The sequence below is a fragment of the Cryptomeria japonica genome, unplaced genomic scaffold, assembly GCF_030272615.1.
Source record: "Cryptomeria japonica unplaced genomic scaffold, Sugi_1.0 HiC_scaffold_326, whole genome shotgun sequence".
Taxonomy (NCBI): Eukaryota; Viridiplantae; Streptophyta; class Pinopsida; order Cupressales; family Cupressaceae; genus Cryptomeria; species Cryptomeria japonica.
In genome coordinates, this window is record NW_026729148.1 from 3,258 (window position 1) to 12,500 (window position 9,243).

General features: G+C 62.6%; 1 non-coding gene across 1 annotated transcript; it reads left to right on the forward strand.

The window, feature by feature from the left end:
• The first annotated feature begins 3,216 nt into the window (after positions 1-3,216).
• LOC131870425 (5S ribosomal RNA) lies at positions 3,217-3,335 on the forward strand. The gene has a single exon (XR_009368736.1). It is a non-coding gene; the product is annotated as a 5S ribosomal RNA (ribosomal RNA).
• The last annotated feature ends 5,908 nt before the right edge of the window (positions 3,336-9,243 follow it).

Here is a 9,243-nt window from a genome sequence, read left to right on the forward strand (position 1 = left end):
AAAAGGCAAAAAAAAACGAGATTTTAAAATTTCCGTTTTGAAAGATAGTGAGAAAAAGGGAATGCTGGTGCCATCTTGAGCCCGCCCTGGTGCGCAGCCCAGCCAAGGTGTGCGCACCAAGGTGCCCACCCTGGCGAAGGTGCGCGCCCGGGCAATTAACCCAACTTCCAACTTCGCGCGCGCCAGGGTGGGAGCGCACCCAACAACCGGGCCTGGGAAGAGCCAATGCGAGAAACCCCACCAAACGCTCTGACAAAAAAAGAGGGGGCGCTCCAGTAACCCCGCTTCGGAGCGCACCCTGGGCAAACCCAGCCAGGGTGCCCACCCCGGCCAAGGTGCAGGCGAGGTGCGCACCCGGGGCAAACCGGGCTCCGACAACGTGCACGCCGCACCTTGGAGCACACTTCGTAGCGCTCCCGGGTGCGCACCTCAGAGCACACCAAGGTGGGCAGCGAGGTGCGCACCTTTGATGCGCTGCCTTCACTAATTTCCAGAAAAGGCAAAAAAAAGAGGAGATTTTAAAATTTCCGTTTTGAAAGATAGTGAAAAAAACGGAACGCGGGTGCCATCTTGAGCCCGCCCTGGTGCACAGCCCAGGTAAGGTGCCCACCCTGGCAAAGGTGCGCACCCGGGCAATTAACCCTACTTCCGACTTCGTGCGCGCCAGGGTGGCAACCGGGCCTGGGAAGAGCCAATGCGAGAAACCCCACCAAACGCTCCGACAAAAAAAGAGGCGGCGCTCCAATAACCCCGCTTCGGAGCGCAGCCGGGGCAAACCCAGCCAAGGTGCCCACCCCGACGAAGGTGCACGCGAGGTGCGCACCCGGGGCAAACCGGGCTCCGACAACGTGCACGCAGCACCTTGGAGCACACTTCGAAGCACTCCCGGGTGCCCACCGGCGTTGCGCACCGTGGTGGGCAGCGAGGTGCGCACCTTTGATGCGCTGCCTTCACTAATTTCCAGAAAAGGCAAAAAAAAATGAGATTTTAAAATTTCCGTTTTGAAAGATAGTGAAAAAAACGGAACGCGGGTGCCATCTTGAGCCCGCCCTGGTGCGCAGCCCAGGCAAGGCATGCGCACCAAGGTGCCCACCCGCGGTGCACGCCCGGGGCAAACCGGGCTCCGACTTCGTGCAGGCCGCACCTTGGAGCACACTTCGGAGCGCTCCTTGGTGCGCACCATGGTGCCCACCAGGGCGCACCCGGGGCAAACCGGGCTCCGACTTCGTGCACGCCGCACCTTGGAGCACACATCGGAGCGCTCCCAGGTTCGCACCAGCGTTGCGCACCTTTGATGCGCTGCCTTCACTAATTTCCAGAAAAGGCAAAAAAAAACGATATTTTAAAATTTCCGTTCTGAAAGATAGTGAAAAAAACGGAACGCGGGTGCCATCTTGAGCCCTTCCTGGTGCGCAGCCCAGGCAAGTTGTGCGCACCAAGGTGCCCACCCTGGCGGAGGTGCGCGCCCGGGGCAAACCGGGCTCCGACTTCGTGCACTGCATGGTGCCCACCAAGGCGCGCAACCCAGCCAAGGTGCCCACCGCAGCGAAGGTGCACGCGAGGTGCGCACCCGAGGTGCACACCCGGGGCAAACCGAGCTCCGACTTCGTGCACGCCGCACCTTGGAGCACACTTCAGAGCGCTCCTTGGTGCGCACCAGGGCGCGCAACCCAGCCAAGGTGCTCACCCCGGCGAAGGTGCACGCGAGGTGCGCACCCGGGGCAAGCCGGGCTCGGACTTCGTGCACGCCGCACCTTGGAGCACACATCGGAGCGCTCCCGGGTTCGCACCAGCATTGCGCACCTTTGATGCGCTGCCTTCACTAATTTCCAGAAAAGGCAAAAAAAAAAAAAAAACGAGATTTTAAAATTTCCGTTTTGAAAGATAGTGAAAAAAACGGAACGCGGGTGCCATCTTGAGCCCGCCCTGGTGTGCAGCCCAGGCAAGTTGTGCGCACCAAGGCACCCACCCTGGCCAAGGTGGGTCACGGGGTGGGTCCTAGGGTGGGTAACGGGGTGGGTACTAAGGTGCGTGCCAAGGTGGGTCATGGGGTGGGTGCCAAGGTGGGCACCAGGGTGGGTGTGCACCAACCCTAGCCAGGGTAGGTCACGGGGTGGTTGTCGGGGTGGGCGTCAAGGAGCCAAGGTGGGTGGCAAGTAGCCAAGTTGCGTGCCAAGGTGGGTGTCGGGGTGGGTGCCAAGGATCCAAGGTGGGTGCCAAGGAACCAAGGTGGGTGTCTGGGTGGGTGCCGAGGTGGGAGCCAGGGTGGGTCCCAAGGTGAGTGCAAAGGTGGGTGCCAGGGTCAAGGTGAGTGCCAATGTGGGTTCCAAGGTGCCAGGGTCAGGGTGAGTGCCAATGTGGGTTCAAAGGTGCTAAGTTGGGTGCGAGGTTGGGTGCGAGGGTGGGTGGGTGCCAAGGTGTGCTAGGTGGAAGCCCGGGTGGGTCGGCATCCCATGGGTGTCGAGTTGGGTGCCTGATGGGTGCTTCTTGTCAAGTTTTAGTCGTCGGGACTCATTTCGAGCCTTAGAGGTCGTTTCTTGTCCGGTTGCCCTGTCTTCGACCTGGGAACCCAATTTTGGTCCTCGGGTCCCATTTTTTTTTGTCTCGCATCCCACTTTTGGCCTGTGGCCTTTTCGGGGTCGATTCTCGTTTTGGGCATCAGAGCATGTTTCTTCTCCTAAAACCCAATATTTGTTTATTAAGTCTCGGAACACATTTTTGTTCTCGTGGACCCATCATGGGTCTTGGAACGCATTTGTGGTCCTTGGGTCCCATTTTGCATCCCGAAACTTGTGTTTTGGTGCTTGATCCCTATTTTGGGTGCCCACCTTGCACCAAGTGCGCACCCGGGGCAAACCGAGCGCCTTGGTGCACCGGGGCAAGATCGAGCGTGCACCCGAGGCGCCCCGAACATGCACCAAGGTGCACTCGGCCCACATGTGAGCGCAGGTCGTTGCGCCCGAGGTGGTGTGTGGGCACCGCGTTGCAGACGGGACACTGCACGCACACGACGCCCCGTCCAGGTGCACGCACGTAGGCCGGGCCGGGTGCACACCCGACGCCCTAGCAAGGTGCGCGCACCCGGGCAGGGCTCACACTTGGCGAACGGGGCGCACTTCGCGAGGGAGGGTGTGCACCTCGACGGGGGTGGGTGGCCGGGGTGGATTCGCACGTGGGTCGCGGTTTGCTAAGTACACACTGCGACAAGCTCATAACGGGTGCGATCATACCAGCGTTAGTGCACCGGATCCCATCAGAACTCCGCAGTTAAGCGCGCTTGGGCCGGAGTAGTACTGGGATGGGTGACCTCCCGGGAAGTCCCGGTGTTGCACCCTTTTTTAGTTTTTCGCCGGGCGTCGCAATGCTATTTGAATAAACCTTTTGCCCGTTTGCGTTCTCGTCGGGGCCGGGCCGGGCCGGGGTGCGCTGCCCGCACTACCGCGCGCGCGGGGGCGACACCGAGCGCGCACCCGAGGCGCCCCGAGCACACAGGCCACGGTGCAACCCGGGCGTTGTGCGCGCACCCCGGTGCGCCCGAGGTGCTGCGCGCGCACCCAGGTGAAATCGGTGTGCACCTCGGCCAGTGCGCGCTCGGTCGAGTCGCGCACGTTGGCCAAGGTGCACGGTGATGTTTCTTACTCTAAGGTTCCGCACCAGACGCCCGGGACAGGTGAGCGAAGCTGGGCGGGGCCGGGTGCGCGGCCGGGGCAGGTGCACGCAGCTGGAGAGAGCTTTGGAGCACACCAGAGGTGCGCACCTTGGAGCACACTTCGGAGCGCACCAATGATGCGCTCCATTCAAAAGTTTCCTGAAAAGGCAAAAAAAGTTGAGATTATAGAATTTCCCACTTGAGAGATTGTAAAAAAAAAAAATTTAAAATGAAGGAAACGCGGGTGCCAAGGTGTGCGCGCCCGGGTGCGCAGCCCAGCCAAGGTGTGCGCACCAAGGCGCCCACCCTGGCGAAGGTGCACGCAAGGTGCGCACCCGAGGCAAACCGGACAATTAACCCAACTTTCGACTTCGCGCGCACCTGCGCACCTTGGAGCGCACTTCGGAGCGCTCCTTGGTGCGCACCAATCTTGGGCACCTCGGAGTGCACCATGGCGCCCACCAAGGTGCGCACCCGGGGCAAACCGAGCTCCGACTTCGTGCGCACCTTGGAGCGCACGAAAGGTGCGCACCATGGCGCCCACCAAGGTGCGCAGCCCAGCCAAGGCGTGCGCATCAAGGTGCGCACCCTGGCGAAGGTGCGCACCCGGGGCAAACCGAGCTCCGACTTCGTGCGCACCTTGGAGCGCACAAAGGGTGCGCAACCCAGCCAAGGTGTGCGCACCCCGGGCAAACCGAGCTCCGAATCGTGCGCACCTTGGAGCACACTTCGGAGCCCTCCTTGGTGCGCACCGATGTTGCGCACCTCGGAGCGCACCCGGGGAAAACAATGCAATTAACCCGACTTTCGACTTCGTGGGCACCTCGGAGCGCTCTCGGGTTCGCACCTCGGAGCACACCGAGGTGCGCACCTTTGATGCGCTGCCTTCACCAATTTCCAGAAAAGGCAAGAAAACATTGAGAAGGTGTGCGCACCGAGGTGCCCACCCTGGCGAAGGTGCACGCGAGGTGCGCACCCGGGGCAAACCGGGCTCCGACTTCGTGCACGCCATGCTGCGCACCTTGGAGGGCCATGGTGCGCACCTTGGAGCACACTTCGGAGCGCTCAATGGTGCCCAACCCAGCCAAGGTGCCCACCGCGGCGAAGGTGCACGCGAGGTGCGCACCCGGGGCAAACCGGGCTCCGACTTCGTGCACGCCGCACCTTGGAGCACACTTCGGAGCGCTCCTTGGTGCGCACCAGGGCGCGCAACCCAGCCGAGGTGCCCACCCCGGCGAAGGTGCACGCGGGGTGCGCACCCGGGGCAAACCGGGCTCCGACTTCGTGCACGCCATGGTGCCCACCGCGGCGAAGGTGCACGCGAGGTGCGCACCCGGGGCAAACCGGGCTCCGACTTCGTGCACGCCGCACCTTGGAGCACACTTCGGAGCGCTCCTTGGTGCGCACCAGGGCGCGCAACCCAGCCGAGGTGCCCACCCCGGCGAAGGTGCACGCGAGGTGCGCACCCGGGGCAAACCGGGCTCCGACTTCGTGCACGCCATGGTGCCCACCGCGGCGAAGGTGCACGCGAGGTGCGCACCCGGGGCAAACCGGGCTCCGACTTCGTGCACGCCGCACCTTGGAGCACACTTCGGAGCGCTCCTTGGTGCGCACCATGGTGCCCACCAGGGCGCGCAACCCCGCCGAAGGTGCACGCGAGGTGCGCACCCGGGGCAAACCGGGCTCCGACTTCGTGCACGCCGCACCTTGGAGCACACTTCGGAGCGCTCCTTGGTGCGCACCAGGGCGCGCAACCCCGCCGAAGGTGCACGCGAGGTGCGCACCCGGGGCAAACCGGGCTCCGACTTCGTGCACGCCATGGTGCGCACCAGGGTGCCCACCGCGGCGAAGGTGCGCACCCGGGGCAAACCGGGCTCCGACTTCGTGCACGCCGCACCTTGGAGCACACTTCGGAGCGCTCCTTGGTGCGCACCAGGGCGCGCAACCCAGCCGAGGTGCCCACCCCGGCGAAGGTGCACGCGAGGTGCGCACCCGGGGCAAACCGGGCTCCGACTTCGTGCACGCCATGGTGCCCACCGCGGCGAAGGTGCGCACCCGGGGCAAACCGGGCTAGGACTTCGTGCACGCCGCACCTTGGAGCACACTTCGGAGCGCTCCTTGGTGCGCACCATGGTGCCCACCAGGCCGCGCAACCCAGCCAAGGTGTGCGCACCAAGGTGCACGCGAGGTGCGCACCCGGGGCAAACCGGGGTCCGGCTTCGTGCACGCCGCACCTTGGAGCACACATCGGGGCGCTCCCGGGTTCGCACCGGCGTTGCGCACCGTGGTGGGCACCTCGGAGCGCACCGTGGTGGGCACCTCGGAGCACACCAAGGTGGGCAGCGAGGTGCGCACCTTTGATGCGATGCCTTCACTAATTTCCATAAAAGGCAAAAAAAAACGAGATTTTAAAATTTCCGTTTTGAAAGATAGTGAGAAAAAGGGAATGCTGGTGCCATCTTGAGCCCGCCCTGGTGCGCAGCCCAGCCAAGGTGTGCGCACCAAGGTGCCCACCCTGGCGAAGGTGCGCGCCCGGGCAATTAACCCAACTTCCAACTTCGCGCGCGCCAGGGTGGGAGCGCACCCAACAACCGGGCCTGGGAAGAGCCAATGCGAGAAACCCCACCAAACGCTCTGACAAAAAAAGAGGGGGCGCTCCAGTAACCCCGCTTCGGAGCGCACCCTGGGCAAACCCAGCCAGGGTGCCCACCCCGGCCAAGGTGCAGGCGAGGTGCGCACCCGGGGCAAACCGGGCTCCGACAACGTGCACGCCGCACCTTGGAGCACACTTCGTAGCGCTCCCGGGTGCGCACCTCAGAGCACACCAAGGTGGGCAGCGAGGTGCGCACCTTTGATGCGCTGCCTTCACTAATTTCCAGAAAAGGCAAAAAAAAGAGGAGATTTTAAAATTTCCGTTTTGAAAGATAGTGAAAAAAACGGAACGCGGGTGCCATCTTGAGCCCGCCCTGGTGCACAGCCCAGGTAAGGTGCCCACCCTGGCAAAGGTGCGCACCCGGGCAATTAACCCTACTTCCGACTTCGTGCGCGCCAGGGTGGCAACCGGGCCTGGGAAGAGCCAATGCGAGAAACCCCACCAAACGCTCCGACAAAAAAAGAGGCGGCGCTCCAATAACCCCGCTTCGGAGCGCAGCCGGGGCAAACCCAGCCAAGGTGCCCACCCCGACGAAGGTGCACGCGAGGTGCGCACCCGGGGCAAACCGGGCTCCGACAACGTGCACGCAGCACCTTGGAGCACACTTCGAAGCACTCCCGGGTGCCCACCGGCGTTGCGCACCGTGGTGGGCAGCGAGGTGCGCACCTTTGATGCGCTGCCTTCACTAATTTCCAGAAAAGGCAAAAAAAAATGAGATTTTAAAATTTCCGTTTTGAAAGATAGTGAAAAAAACGGAACGCGGGTGCCATCTTGAGCCCGCCCTGGTGCGCAGCCCAGGCAAGGCATGCGCACCAAGGTGCCCACCCGCGGTGCACGCCCGGGGCAAACCGGGCTCCGACTTCGTGCAGGCCGCACCTTGGAGCACACTTCGGAGCGCTCCTTGGTGCGCACCATGGTGCCCACCAGGGCGCACCCGGGGCAAACCGGGCTCCGACTTCGTGCACGCCGCACCTTGGAGCACACATCGGAGCGCTCCCAGGTTCGCACCAGCGTTGCGCACCTTTGATGCGCTGCCTTCACTAATTTCCAGAAAAGGCAAAAAAAAACGATATTTTAAAATTTCCGTTCTGAAAGATAGTGAAAAAAACGGAACGCGGGTGCCATCTTGAGCCCTTCCTGGTGCGCAGCCCAGGCAAGTTGTGCGCACCAAGGTGCCCACCCTGGCGGAGGTGCGCGCCCGGGGCAAACCGGGCTCCGACTTCGTGCACTGCATGGTGCCCACCAAGGCGCGCAACCCAGCCAAGGTGCCCACCGCAGCGAAGGTGCACGCGAGGTGCGCACCCGAGGTGCACACCCGGGGCAAACCGAGCTCCGACTTCGTGCACGCCGCACCTTGGAGCACACTTCAGAGCGCTCCTTGGTGCGCACCAGGGCGCGCAACCCAGCCAAGGTGCTCACCCCGGCGAAGGTGCACGCGAGGTGCGCACCCGGGGCAAGCCGGGCTCGGACTTCGTGCACGCCGCACCTTGGAGCACACATCGGAGCGCTCCCGGGTTCGCACCAGCATTGCGCACCTTTGATGCGCTGCCTTCACTAATTTCCAGAAAAGGCAAAAAAAAAAAAAAAACGAGATTTTAAAATTTCCGTTTTGAAAGATAGTGAAAAAAACGGAACGCGGGTGCCATCTTGAGCCCGCCCTGGTGTGCAGCCCAGGCAAGTTGTGCGCACCAAGGCACCCACCCTGGCCAAGGTGGGTCACGGGGTGGGTCCTAGGGTGGGTAACGGGGTGGGTACTAAGGTGCGTGCCAAGGTGGGTCATGGGGTGGGTGCCAAGGTGGGCACCAGGGTGGGTGTGCACCAACCCTAGCCAGGGTAGGTCACGGGGTGGTTGTCGGGGTGGGCGTCAAGGAGCCAAGGTGGGTGGCAAGTAGCCAAGTTGCGTGCCAAGGTGGGTGTCGGGGTGGGTGCCAAGGATCCAAGGTGGGTGCCAAGGAACCAAGGTGGGTGTCTGGGTGGGTGCCGAGGTGGGAGCCAGGGTGGGTCCCAAGGTGAGTGCAAAGGTGGGTGCCAGGGTCAAGGTGAGTGCCAATGTGGGTTCCAAGGTGCCAGGGTCAGGGTGAGTGCCAATGTGGGTTCAAAGGTGCTAAGTTGGGTGCGAGGTTGGGTGCGAGGGTGGGTGGGTGCCAAGGTGTGCTAGGTGGAAGCCCGGGTGGGTCGGCATCCCATGGGTGTCGAGTTGGGTGCCTGATGGGTGCTTCTTGTCAAGTTTTAGTCGTCGGGACTCATTTCGAGCCTTAGAGGTCGTTTCTTGTCCGGTTGCCCTGTCTTCGACCTGGGAACCCAATTTTGGTCCTCGGGTCCCATTTTTTTTTGTCTCGCATCCCACTTTTGGCCTGTGGCCTTTTCGGGGTCGATTCTCGTTTTGGGCATCAGAGCATGTTTCTTCTCCTAAAACCCAATATTTGTTTATTAAGTCTCGGAACACATTTTTGTTCTCGTGGACCCATCATGGGTCTTGGAACGCATTTGTGGTCCTTGGGTCCCATTTTGCATCCCGAAACTTGTGTTTTGGTGCTTGATCCCTATTTTGGGTGCCCACCTTGCACCAAGTGCGCACCCGGGGCAAACCGAGCGCCTTGGTGCACCGGGGCAAGATCGAGCGTGCACCCGAGGCGCCCCGAACATGCACCAAGGTGCACTCGGCCCACATGTGAGCGCAGGTCGTTGCGCCCGAGGTGGTGTGTGGGCACCGCGTTGCAGACGGGACACTGCACGCACACGACGCCCCGTCCAGGTGCACGCACGTAGGCCGGGCCGGGTGCACACCCGACGCCCTAGCAAGGTGCGCGCACCCGGGCAGGGCTCACACTTGGCGAACGGGGCGCACTTCGCGAGGGAGGGTGTGCACCTCGACGGGGGTGGGTGGCCGGGGTGGATTCGCACGTGGGTCGCGGTTTGCTAAGTACACACTGCGACAAGC